We start from the raw sequence: 14,448 nt of genomic DNA, 5'->3' as shown, positions 1-14,448 counted from the left end.
TTAATTGGGACAAAATCAACAGTATGGTGACAGTGAATGCAATTTTCATTTACTTACCTGAGAAGTCACTTTTTGTCTTTTTTTTTTCTCAAATTACCCTCTGGGTACTAAGAAAAATGACTTTTAAAATATTTTAGTGACATTCTTACAACGTGGCTTCACTATTCTCTTTATCTAAGAACTGACTGTTTCCTTCTATGGTATCTACTTTAAATAAGAATATAATATTTCTCATAAGCAAGATTTCTCATTTCAAAGCTGACTAAAATAGGCATTTAATTTTTTAGCCTTTCTTCACAAATACTAATATGTGAATTCTCCCAAGTCATTTAATAAATGAAGAATAAATAGCAGGGGCAGATTGCTTCAGAACCTTATTACATGATAACTGGATGCTCTGATCAGTAAAATGGATCATAGTAGTTCAGAACTTATGATTTCCTGCTGCTGGTCATTATGAAACCTGACAGCAGCAAAATAAGGGGCGCATTTTGAATCTGTTGAATATTATTTTCACAGGATGAACACAGACCCACCAACTGCAATTGACTTTGGAAATTATAACATAAAATGGTGAATGTATTAAGAGCAATAGTGACTTCTTTTCCTGTCTTGGCTTTATATTGACCAAGTTACTTTCTTTAATTAATGTCAGCACTTGGAGTCAATATGGGGAGTTTTGGTGCCAGTTGTAAATTATGCACCATGGGCTAACCCACTTAACCTCTCTGTGACTCAGTAATCAGGCTAGACTGAAGAATATCTAAGGTTCATTGTCGCTAAAATGTCTGTGAATTAATAACACCCAGGTTACATACATTTATCTCATGCTGATATTTACTTATCTTTTTTAAAGTTTATTTGTTTTGAGGGAGAGTGAGTGTGAGTGCACACCAGCACAAGCAGGGTGGGGGCAGGGAGAGAGGAAGAGAGAGAATCCCAAGCAGGCACTAATCTCATGAACTGTGAAATCATGACCTGGGCCAAAATCAAGAGTCTGTTGCTTAACTGACTGAGCCAGCCAGGTGCCCCTCATCTATTCTTTTGTAATTATTTTTAACCTTATTTTGCTAGTAAGTTTCTAGAAGGCCTATACTCTTTATATATTCTTTTATCTTCTTCCACCCAAAGGTTTGCACAGAGGACTCAGTAAATGTTTTTGGGTAAAGATGATGATGATTCAGTTGAATAATAATGATGATGCATTAGGTTAACTGTGACCCATTCCTACTTGTGAAGACTTGGGTGTGGGAAGATACTGGTGAGATTGTTCTTGATTCCTGCCACTGTTCCTTTTTGGAGCAGATGCTGTTTCCACCCTCTCAAATCCACACAGCTCTAAACTGTACCACTAAAGGCTGATCATTGTTAACACCTGAGAGTACCCTGGAGATTTTTTTTCTGGTTGTAGCAGCACATTTGACCTGGGAGTAGAATATATGGTTCCACAACCACCTTCATGTGAGGACAGAAGTGGTAGAACATACCCATATCGTGGGATTTTATTGTGCTGGAGAACAGCGTCCGTTCAAATCCCTAATACCTTCTTGCTTTTTTTTCTTTTTCTAAAACAAGAAGGCGTCTTTATTTCATGTCAACATTAAAATTAGAATACTAACTCACCATAGCTGAGATTTCCCTTATATCCTGTGCTTTTAGTCATTCTATAGTCCTGAAACCAACCTTCAAGTTTATCAAACTCCCACCATCACTGTAGTTGGCTAAGGGATCTTATTACTTCTTACATGTATCAAAACTCATACTGAGCCATGAGTTTCAGGTTGCAAAAGAGGATTCATTTTCTGTACTTGTCTAAGTCTTTGTCCAAAAAACTGAACAAAAACAAGCACAAGTGTGATTCCTAACATCTTTCTTAATTCACTATCATTTTGTTGGCAAACCCACCAAATTGCAGTGTTTGAATTAACTTTCATTGAGTTGGTACACAGGGAATGATTAGGTTCCAATGGTTGATTTATTGTTCTGTTAGTATATATTAGCCTAAGTAGTTGGCCTGCATTTCCTCAGCTGGAATCATTAAGGCAAACATGGCCCTTAAACAGTGAGGGGGAGCAAGGTGAAGAACATAGCAGTTTGAAAACAAGGAATGCTTCAGTTGTTGGAGACTTAAGATAAGGATCTTTGGGTAGTTTCTGGGTACCATGATGGCACAAAAACATGAGGAGTACGGCAGGCATAAAAATAAAATAGATGAGGTGCGTATTAGATTCCCAACTAAAAGAATGAATGAGTATATAAAGTATAAAAGAGTGTTGGTAATATAAGAAGTAAGTTTGTTTACTTTGAGAAAAGACATGAATTTCTTGAGAAAAGAATATTATGTGAATTTTATTAAAAAAGAGTTTTCTTATCTTAGGAAATTACTGGCCTAAAATTCAAGTTGATTCAGTAATGAAAGATCAAATTGAGTTGTATATATTTGTTATTTTCCATTAGTAGCCTTATAAGTTTAATAATTTGGAAAAGGAAAAATAAACAAGATCAGTATTTTTTCCCTCGTAGCTAATATAGGCGCTTCTTCACCCTTTTTCCTAATGACACTTATTTGCTATATTTTTATATAATTAATCCATAAGTTTATTTGAATTTAACATGTTAACTGTCAGCCCAGAGTCCAACTCAGTGCTCAATCTCACGATCCATGAGATCATGACCCGAACTGAAATCCAGAGCTGGACTCTTAACTGACTGAGCCACTCAGGTACCCCTCTTTCTTGATTTTTTAAATATAAGGTTATATTAAATAAACATGGACTTAGGCACTCCTTGAAATACATGTAAGCAGCTAGATTATAGATAAATACATAATTTTCTGTGCCTCACCTAAATATACATTATGATTTCCTCAAAAGAAGTTTGAATGTCAGATTGAAGTGCCATATCCTTCTGGTTGTATGGGGGTATTTATACTAAGCTAATATGTTGTTGTGTACCATTCACTCCATATCTCTTGACACCGTCTCTTAGGTTCTCCCAGATGTTGAAATGCATAACCAACTACCATTAAAAATGCAATTAGAAGACAGATGCTATCCTAAAGTGCTAATGACCAAATTGGATTGAATCTTGTTACTACAGGATGTATGTGTATTAAATATTGACTTATATTGCATTGGGTTCACCATTCTTTTAGGACTTGAATACTCAAGACACAAACCACATTTAAACTTGATATTTTAAATGGTCATTAATCCATAGAGACAGTGAAGAAGATAAAACATTTACACAGAGTACAAATAATGGAAAACATAAAGGAAGACTACTTATGTGGGCATATGAGCTGCTCTCTGAGTCAAATGACCTAAGAAAAATGGAAATGTGGAAAAAAAGAAATATGAACTAAATGTTCATTGGGAACATTTGTCTTATCATTTCTATTTGTGATCAATATAGTGGCAACTGATTAAAAGCTGCCCCTTTCAGTAGATCAGTTCATTTACCAAAGCAATAATCTTTTTTTTTTTATATATATGAAATTTATTGACAAATTGGTTTCCATACAACACCCAGTGCTCATCCCAAAAGGTGCCCTCCTCAATACCCATCACCCACCCTCCCCTCCCTCCCACCCCCCATCAACCCTCAGTTTGTTCTCAGTTTTTAACAGTCTCTTATGCTTTGGCTCTCTCCCACTCTAACGTCCTTTTTTTTTTTTTTTTCCTTCCCCTCCCCCATGGGTTCCTGTTAAGTTTCTCAGGATCCACATAAGAGTGAAACCATATGGTATCTGTCTTTCTCTGTATGGCTTATTTCACTTAGCATTACACTCTCCAGTTCCATCCACGTTGCTACAAAAGGCCATATTTCATTTTTTCTCATTGCCACGTAGTATTCCATTGTGTATATATACCACAATTTCTTTATCCATTCATCAGTTGATGGACATTTAGGCTCTTTCCATAATTTGGCTATTGTTGAGAGTGCTGCTATGAACATTGGGGTACAAGTGCCCCTATGCATCAGTACTCCTGTATCCCTTGGATAAATTCCTAGCAGTGCTAAAAGCAATAATCTTAATAGTAGTTAGGAACAAACAGCAGTCTTACCCTAATGGCTACAAAAATCAATGAAACATTTTTTAAATGTACTATAAGCTCTTTGAAAGTCTGATTGTGTAGCTTATTTCATTGTGCTCTGTTTACATAAATTCCTTTTTTTTTTAGATATCTGTGGAACATTACGTTAGTCATCTATTAGAGGAAATGAACTCTGTTGACATAAAAAACACTCAGGAATCTTGAGTGTGGTATCTTTAGGACTACCCTGATGCAAGACCCAAAAGTATATCTTACAGGGAAAACTCTTGCCATCAAAAAGTATTGAGATTGGTACCTGTTTCCATCTTTCTCAGAATGGACTTATGGGATATTACACCTGCATCAAGTGGGTATTACCTCATCCATATCTCTTGGTCTTAAGATACTGAACGTGGATTACTAGCTTCTTTCTTTTCATTAGCCGAAACGGGTAGCCTCTTTGTGGTATGTAATTTTCCTTGGTCCCTGTCTGTATTGATTCTGTTTCAGTTTTTGTGATCCTCCTTCTTCTCTTTCCTGGGATTCCTGGTGTCTTTATTCATTTAACAAATAATTAAAGAGTGGCTACTACATGTAAGGCACTGTTCTAGATTCCATGGCATCAGCAGTGAAAAAAAAAGTCCCTGCTCATGAACTTTACACTCTAGTAGAGGAGGATAGATATTAGACAAATAAATGTATTATATACCAGATATTGATAACTGCATGGTGAAAATAAAGTAGGTTAAAGACAAGACAACTTTATATAATTAGGGAAGGCCTCGCTGAGCTTGCATTTGAACAAAGCCTGAAAAAGGATGAGCATATGAGGCATCCCAAAATCTGAGAGAAGAATTTTCCATGCATAGCAGCAATAAGGCAAAATGCCTTCATGTTGAAACATGGTTGGAGTTTTCAAGGAAACTCCAGTAGTGAGCCAGGAGAATAGTAGATGAAGACAGAGAGATAGTGGGGTGGGGGGATTAGAGGACAGATAGTGCAGGGTCTTGTAGTTCAGTAAGTTCTGAAGGAGATAGAAAATTATTGAAAGTTTTTGAGAAAGTCCTAGAAGCCCCTTTGTGCCCCCTTCCAGTCACTACTCCAGAGAAAACCTATCTGACTTTTAATACCATAGATTACTTTGGCTTGCATTTTATAAAAATGGAATTGTGCAGTATTCTCCTTTGAGTATCTAGCGTATCATTCAAGTTACATTTGATAGATTGGTCCATATTGTTGGATATAGTTGTAACTTACTCATTCTCATTGTTGTGCTGACTTTCATTGTAAAAATAGGATATAATTTATTTCTACATTTTCCTAATTGAGATTTGAATTGCCTTGGCTATCATGGACAGTGTGGCTATGAACTTTTTTTTTTCTTTTTACTTTCTTTGAATGAGCACATGGATACATAGAATTGCTGGGTCAGAAGTTATATGTATATTCAACTTGAATAAATACTACCAAACCTTTTTCCAAGATGATTGTTACAATTTATACTCCAATCAGTAGTGTTTGAGGGTGCTAGTTGTTCTGACAGTCCCGCCTTTGTGTAATCTACCACTTTCCTTTGTGTGTGTGCTCCATCTAGTGACTTGCTTCAAATCTTGAGAATGTGGCAAAAGTGATAGGACGTGACTTCAAAGATTGGGTTGTAAAAACTGAAATCTGTTTTGCTGGCACTCTTACCTTCTTGATTGCTTACTCTTATGAAGCTGTCTTGTGACCTATCGTATGGAGAGGCCTTATGACTGCAAACTAAGGAACTCAAGCTTCAGTCCAACAGCTAGGTAGGAAGTGAATGCTGCCAGCAACAGCTGGAATGAGCTTGGGACAGCTCCATCTTTAACGGACATTAGTTAAAGATGACTGCAGCCTTGGGGCACCTGGGTGGCTCAGTTGGTTAAGAGTCTGACTTTGGCTTAGGTCATGATCTTACAGCTCATGAGTTTGAGCCCTGCATCGGCTCTGTGCTGACAACTCAGAGCCTGGAGCCTGCTTCGGATTCTGTGTCTCCCTTTCTCTCTGCCCCTCCCCTGCTTACACTCTGTCTGTCTGTCTGTCTCTCTCTCACAAATAAATAAACATTAAAAAAAAATTTAGGGTGACTGCAGCCTTGTGAGAGACTCAGAATCAGAAGACCCCAGTAAATACAAAGATTCTTGACCTGTGGGCAAAATAAGTGTATGTGAGATAAATAAATGTGATATAATAAATGTATGTTGTTTTATGCCATGAAGTTTTGGGGTAATTTATTACACAGCAATGAATAACTAATATATTGGCCATTTAGATATATTCCTTTCTAATATGTCTGTACACATCTTTTGTCCATTTTTCTGCTGAATTATATGCTTACTTATTTATTTGCATATTTATTTATTTGTAACTGTGCTTTAATAATTATGAATATTAATTCCTAGCATCTGTATTGCATATATCTTTTCCCACTTTTTAGCTTGCCTTCTTACTCTTTTAATGGCATTTTTTGATGAATAGTGAATATGAATTTTAATGTAGCCAATTTTATAAAATTTTACCCTTTATAATTAATGTTTTTTGTGTCCTGTTTAAGAAATTTCTTCCTATCTCAAGGTTATGAAGACCAATATTGGTCTATGTCTTCTTTTAAAATTGTGTTCTCCCTTTAACATTTAGATCTATAATCCATCTGAAATTAATTATATTTGTGGTGTGAACTAGGTATCCAGATTTATTTTTATCATATGAATATCTAATTAATCCAAGTACATTTATTGAAAAGATCATCCTTTCTGCATTATAATACAATGTTACATTTGTTATAAATCAGGTAACTCTGTATGTCCAACTCTTCTGTGTTAACTTGGTTAAGCTGAGAACTATGTTTCCAAGAATCTCCTTCTCTGAGTGGTTTTTCCATTAGTACTGGCTAATAGAGGAACTTGCACAAAATTTGGAAGGAGAAAATAAGGAAGTGGCCATTATTCTGAAGCTTTTCTTAGATATGTCCGTGGACAGACACAGAAGTACCGGTGGATTCTAGCTTTTCCTCATTCTTCCCCTCACCATGTCTAACTTTTCTTCCTGACTGCTCCCCTTGCTGGCCAACAGTAGCCCTAGGCTCCTATCAAATGCTTGGCAGTACACCCAGAGGAGTGATAGTATAAGGAGATGACAGTTTGCTGTAGACCTTACACTAGTTCCTTCTTAATGTCTATAGCTAGACAAGCTTGTTTTGTTCATTTGTTTTTTGCTTTGTTTTTAAAGTATCCTTGCAAGTTTTGACTTTCCCAATCATGCTAATGCATCAAGAGGATTGGTTAGTGACTCCTTCCCTGACTCTCCAACTCCCCTGAGAACAGAAGGCATAAGCATTAGATGTAGGCACTGTGAGAAATCCTGTCCTGAGTGAAGGCTGACACAATGCATGGGTCTGGTTCTGGCCTCTCTTGTCTGTAATTTTGGTAAGTTTTTCTATTCTTGCAACAATTATACACTAGCTTAATTATTATAGTTTTATAATGAATCCTGGTACCTGGCAATATAAGCCCACAGATTTGTTCTTCAAGATTGTTTTGGATATTTTTGGCCCTTCTTATTTACAGGTAAATTTTAGAGTCAGCTTGTCAATTTACACACACACACACACACACACACACACACACAATATTACTGGAGTTTTTATTGTGATTCCTTTGAATCTTTAGATCAATTCAGAGAAATTGGCACTTTCACAATAATGTATCTATGGACCCATGCATAATTTAAATAGAAATAAAATGAATTTTCTACAAACTCTTCTAGAGCATAGACAAAAGGAAACACTTCCCAAATTATTTTGTGAAGCTATGATAACACTAGTAACAAAATGAGTTAAAAGTTGGAGATTCTCATATTGGATAAAAATGATATCCAACAATATGTTGTTTGGTTTGGGTATCTTTTCAGCAATCTGATATCCAAAGTAGGGCTCCTTCCCTTGCTACAAGGAGGAGATGAAATGGAAAGTTCTGCTACTGACCCAGGTTGTTCTAATTCCTCAGAGTCACAAATTTCTTTACATCTCTTTGGCAAGGTCTAGACATTTCCTTTTCCTCTGAGATAAAGCTTTGGACAGAAAAACAGACATCACAGACCTTAGAGCTGTAGCTTCTAGATCTTGTAAGAGATGAGTAGACCTTATTTGGGCTCTTCTTTTGGAAAAGGGAAGAGTTATGAGAAGGTGGAGCCAAGGTTTCCATCTTAGCCATAGGAATTAGCTGATGCTAAGTGAAGCCATCAGGAGCCCTTGGGAGCTGCCCCAAGGACCCTGAGTCAGAATCTCCCATCCTGTGCTCCATGGACCTTTTACAGACTCTCTTATGTGGAGACTTAACTCTTCAGTGTTTCTTTACTTCTGTGAACCAGCAGGATAGGAAACAAATATTATCCTTCATCTTCTGGAATGTTTTAAATAGTAAGCCCTCTTTCCCCTTGAGGAAAGAACTGGTTATTTAATTGTTAATGATTTGGGCTTAAGGCTTAATATGTCATAAATGAATAATGTGAAAAAAATGAATAAGTTTTGAGAAGAGAGAGAAGGCTTCCCTTTGAAGGACACTGGGAAATGCTGCAGAGGAAAGGATTACCCTGAAATTAAGAGGAAGTAAGAAAAGAGGGAGAAAGTGAGAGAGTTACTACAGGGATGTCAAAAAGCCAACAGGCTGGTCTTAGTGAAGTTTTCTGAAAGGAGAGAGGACCCAGGTGAATGTCCTGGCTAAGATACTTTGGGTGATTAAAAAGTGTACCAAGTAGCCTGTTGTCTTGCCCATACTCAGTGCCTATGCCTTCTCCTCTGTCCTTGTCAGGTAACTCTAGCAGATCCTCTGTGCCCTGTGCTCACTGTTCATCACTCTCTCCCTACCCCACCTGCCCAGGTCTTTATGTACTGTAAAGAAGCAGGCAGTCTGCCTGTTTCCTAACTGGGTTGTTGTGGGGAAGCACCCTTGGACCTGTTTTGGGAGAGTGATGAAATGAACAAACTGGATACTCTCTGACCTGAAAAAGTAGTAGGTGACAATCCTATCATCCTATAATTCTTCTTGTCCACTTGTTAAGAATTTTAATCACTACATTAATAATGAACTTTCCCACTAAAGAATTCCTATTCAGTTTTGAGGACTGAGCTCAAATGTGATCTCTCTCTCTCTCTCTCTTTTTTTTTTCTTGAGAGAGAGAGAGCAAGCAGGGGAGAACGAGAGAGAGAAAGAGGGGGAGAGAGAGAGACAGACAGAAAGACAGAGAGAATCTTAAGCAGAATACATGCTCAGTGAGGAGTCCAATGTGGGGCTCCATCCCATGACCCTGGGATCATGACCTGAGCCAAAATCAAGAGTAGGATGCTCAACCGACTGAGCCACCAGGCACCCCAAATGTGCTCCCTTCTGAGAAGCCTTTCTCAATTCTCTCAGGCAGAATCCTTGGCCTCTCCCTTAGTGTTCCTATAGTCCTCACTTGTCTTCATTACAAACTTTGTCACATTATTTTTTAATTATTTGTAAATATTTTTTTGTCTATGTGCATCATCCTTAGGCCATCATCATATTCATATTTCTTACCCCCATAAATGATGGTTGACATATAACAGAGTCTTAAAAACTATCATGGAAGGAATCCATCCCACAGGCTACATAATTTGCAGATTCTAGTGTAAAATGAAATGTGGGGCCCTTGTTGAATAATATTAAGAAGTTCGAGATAGTCACCATACAGCATTAAACTAGGTGTGAGACCCTTCTGAATGTGGGGCCCTGTACCACTTCTCAGGTTGCCCACTCATGAAACTGGCCTTAAAGGGAAGTCACTCTTGGGTTCAGCAAGACCTGTAATGTGATATAAATTCTACCATATTTTATTTGGCCCAGCTGATAGAACTGGTAGTACTCAATGGTATTTTAATTTGAAATTTTAGCCTTTATAGTAGAACATTATAAAGAATGGCTCTATGAAATTCATGTGTGTGTGTGTGTGTGTGTGTGAACATACTCATACAGGTTGACTATATGTGTATATATACTATATATATAGTATATATATGTATATATATATAGGTTGACTATATGCGTGTATATATAGGTTGACTATATGTGTATGTATTATATATATATATATATATATATATATATATATATATATATATATTTAGGTTTATTTATTTTGAGAGAGACAGAGACAGCATGAGTGGGGGAGGGGTAGAGAGAGAGAGAGAAAATCCCAGGCAGCACAGAGCCTGATGCAGGGCTCAAACCCATGAAGCCATGAGATCATGACCTGAACTGAAACCAAGAGCCAGATGCTTAACTAACTGAGCCACCCAGGCACCCCAAGTTGACTATATTTTGAATGAAAATATAAATGTTGTGTATGTTGTACTTGATTAATATATACTATGATGTCTTTATTCTGATTATTGGGAATTAGAATTAGAATAAAGAATGGTTAGGGCACCTGGGTAGCTCAGTTGGTTGAATGTCTGACTTTGGCTCAGGTCATGATCTCATCGTTTGTGGGTTCGAATCCTGCGTCGGGCTCTGTACTGACAGCTCAGAGCCTGGAGCCTGCTTCAGATTCTGTGTCTCCCTCTCTCTCTCTGCCCCTCCCCACTTGTGCTCTCTCTCTGTCTCTCAAAATAAATAATTTTTTTTTTTTAAAGAATGGTTGCATTCTCTTTTCAGTTTCAGGAATTACCACCAGGACTTCATATTTATTGATAACTTCAACATTTATTGAATATATATTATGTGCTAGATAGTTGGCTCAATGTTAGAGATAACCATTGTAAACAAGACATGAACCATTCTTGAACAAAGATTGTGTCTAATGGAGAGCTAGACCTTAATATATAAAAGTATTCATTAAATTATAACTGCTACAATGCTCTGGTTTCTCTTCAAATCACATAAATTATAACTGCTACAAAAACTGACATGATTGTATAAAATGAGGTACTGATTTTGGGGAATAAGAAAGACTTATAGGGAGACATATTTAAACGGAGTCCTCAGTTGAAGAGAGATGATGTAAGTACATCAGAACAGGATAAGCAGCATAGAGCATGGAAAGAATCAGTAAAATAGAAATTGGAGGCCAGAAAGCCTGAGATTCACATTAAAGGAAGTGGCAGAAATAAAATGGGAATGAGAATCCTTGAGAAGAAGAAAGTAGGAGGTAAATTGTGCGAATGATAACCTGAAATAGGAAATTGGAGATGAGGTAGAATTTGGGAAAGCTGAGCAGACACAGACATTTAAAGGTTCTGTGAGAGGCCATAGGAGCAGAGGTTCATGGATATCAAAATCTCCCAGGAAGAAATTGCAGATATGGAGAGAAAGTTAAAACAAAGTTTGAAACAAGAATTACTGTTTACCACTGCTGTATTAGTTTTCTGTAGCTGCTACATAAATTTATAATCTTACAGCTCTGGAGGTCAAAAATCTGAACTGGATCTCAACAAGGTGTTGTTAGGACTGTTTCCTTCTGGAGGCTCTGGGGAAAAATCTGTTGCTTTGCCTTTTCTAGCTTCTAGAGGCTGCCCACATAGCTTTGCTCATGGCTCTGAGCCAGAGACGATATTACTCTGACCTCTGCTTCTATCATCTCGTTTCTTCTCTGACTCTCCTGTCTCCCTCTTTGGCTTATGAGGACGCTTATGTGATTACATTGGGCCCACCTAGATAATCCAGGATAGTCTCCCCATCTGAAGATCCATAACTTAATCACATCTGCAAAATCCCTTCTGTCATGAAAGGGTTCCAGGGATTAGGACATAGACATTTTTAGGGGGCCATTATTTTGCCTACCACAATTTCTAAGCAGGATTTAGATGTTTATCTCTTTTTTCTTTTCTTTGATTTTTTTAATGTTTAATTATTTTTGAGAGAGAGTGCAAATGGGGAAGAGGCAGAGAGAGGGGGGCAAGGATCTGGAGCGGGTTCCCTGCTGACAGCAGCGAGTCCAGTGTGGAACTAGAACTCATGAACTGTGAGACCATGACCTGAGCTGAAGTTGGATGCTCAGCCGACTGAGCCACCCAGGCACCCCAGATCTTTATCTCTTTTATTTTGTTTGTATTTATTTATTTATTTATTTATTTATTTATTTATTTTAATGTTTATTTTCGAGAGAGAGAGAGAGAGACAGAGTGCGAATGGGGACAGGGAGAGAGAGGGAGACACAGAATCTAAAGCAAGCTCCAGGATTCTAGCTGTCAGCACAGAGCCCAACATGGAGTTTGAACCCTGGAACCATGAGATCATGACCTGAGCTGCAGTTGGATGCTCAACTGACTGAGCCACCCAGGCACCCTGATGTTTATCTCTTTTAAAGTAAAGTCAATTTGATTGATTTTCAAGGAGATTATTCCATTATCTCTCAAAAAGTAGAGCAAGCTTGAAATATAACACAAAGTATTCATTTAGGACAAGAAATAAGTACTTCCTTTCCTGTGGAGTAAGAAACCTCAGCCCATATCTTGGCTGTGCTATTTGTCTTCTGTATCACCCCAGAACATCATTAAACCTCTAAATTTCAGTTTCTTACCTCTGATAAGGAGAAGAAAATAGTAGAGTGTAAGGCCTAAAATTAAGGTTTAAAGTTAAGTGCTGCATGGACATCTGGTGAAGTTGGAAGGACCTCAAGTATCCTAAACACACGTTCTTCTCTCTATTCTGCTCCCAGAGATAAGGTCCCCTATCTAGCCAAGCATGCTTCCTTGTCAAATGGACCAAGTGCCAGCCATTCCTGCTTATCCTCGTGGATTTAGTTCTCTGCCATGTACAGGAGTATTCACACAAGCCCATTAGAACCACCCTTTCGATACTACGAAGCCTAAACCCTGTAATCCCTGGTTCACTGTGTTTCTGATTGCAGCCCTCATGTGGCCCTCTATGGCACATGGTACCTCCTTCCCTGAGCTGTGAGTATATGTGCCTAATCAAATGCTGTCACCTCATCTATCAAATGTTGAGTGTTGTGTATTTAGCCATCTCCATTACCTTGGGGCACCAAGGGGGTGAAAAAGGCAATTAAAACAAATATTTATCTCAGCATTTTAATGGAGTTGAATCAATCTTTCTTTTTCTTTCTCTCTCTCTCTCTCTTTCTTTCTTTTTCTTTCTTTCTCCTTCCTCCCTTCCTCCCTTCCTTCCTTCCTTCCTTCCTTCCTTCCTTCCTTCCTTCCTCCCTCTCTCTCTCTCTCTCTTTCTAATTATTTTTTTAAAGTTTATTTATTTTGAAAGAGAGAGTGTGAGCAGTGGAGGGGCACAGAGAGAAAGGGAGAGAGAATCCCAAGCAGGCTCCACACTGTCAGTGCAGAGCCTGATTCGGGGCTTAAACTCAGGAACTGTGAGATCATGACCTGAACCAAAATCAAGAGTCGGAGGCTTAACTGACTAAGTCACCCAGGGGTCCCTATGGAGTTAAAACTTTTAAAAAGTATGTTAACTTCTTAGTAAGGAACTTAGCAAAGTTCTGCTATATGGGACATCCTGACTAAGTGAAGCCACTATTATTATTGTGGCTAAAGTGTCATTGTTATTACGTTTTTAAATTCCCATTTGCTACACTTGGTATGAGTTGAAGTTACATATTTTTCTAGTTATCCATATTCTTGTTTTCTGAAGAAAGGAGACTAAGTTCCTTTAAAGACACCCCGCATGAGCAATTTTTGCCATATCCTAACCATGAGGAAATTTTCCAGCAAAAATACTTTTTAGTATAGAGGAGGTAGAGAAATGATAAAGTTGTATTTGTCAGAGAAATGATAATGGTCACTTATTGTATACAAATAGGCTTTAGATGTGGCTGATGAGCTACGTACCCTTGATTTGTACAAAGAAAAAAAAGATGATTCCCAAGGTGGATGGTGAATTCGTCATAAAGAATGCAATGAAGTTTAGATTCAGCTGTAAATGAGAAGGGAAATTAAATGATTTTGTACTTGGGGTGTATTTTTTGTCCTTCATTAATGAGCATCTGAAATATAGCATCATCATTTTCTCAGAAGGGGTCTATAGGCTGGTTTTAAATTTAAGTGCTGTTCATGGAGTGAAACTCAGAAAATGAATTTCAAAGGTGAAGAATTGATTAAACCCAAAAGGACATGACAAACATCAGGGGGAAATCTGTTACTAGGATGTTTATGAAAAACATTTTCTTAAGTGCCTGCTGCAATTGGCAAAGAAATTGTTCATGGGTATAGAGTGCCCAGCAGAGCTTTCCAGAGTAGAAAATGAATAAGGAAAGATGCAGTTTCTGTTTGCAATTGTGTGCTGATCAGCACACGCTCTTTTATGTTCTGTTTCATTTGTGCAACAGCTCTTTGCAGAATATTCCCTCAAGCTTGCTGTGCTGCAAACCTGTTCCCTTACAGAACGCAGAGAACTCAGCT

General features: G+C 37.8%; 1 non-coding gene across 1 annotated transcript; it reads right to left on the bottom strand.

The window, feature by feature from the left end:
* Positions 1–1,730: 1,730 nt before the first annotated feature.
* Positions 1,731–1,857, bottom strand: LOC124516842 (small nucleolar RNA SNORA40). The gene has a single exon (XR_006963231.1). It is a non-coding gene; the product is annotated as a small nucleolar RNA SNORA40 (small nucleolar RNA).
* Positions 1,858–14,448: the final 12,591 nt, after the last annotated feature.

This window comes from Lynx rufus, unplaced genomic scaffold (assembly GCF_022079265.1).
Source record: "Lynx rufus isolate CCGP_SWC_20201006 ecotype Redwood Valley unplaced genomic scaffold, mLynRuf1.p SCAF_2, whole genome shotgun sequence".
Lineage (NCBI taxonomy): Eukaryota > Metazoa > Chordata > Mammalia > Carnivora > Felidae > Lynx > Lynx rufus.
This window is presented reverse-complemented; position numbering and strand designations above follow the sequence as displayed.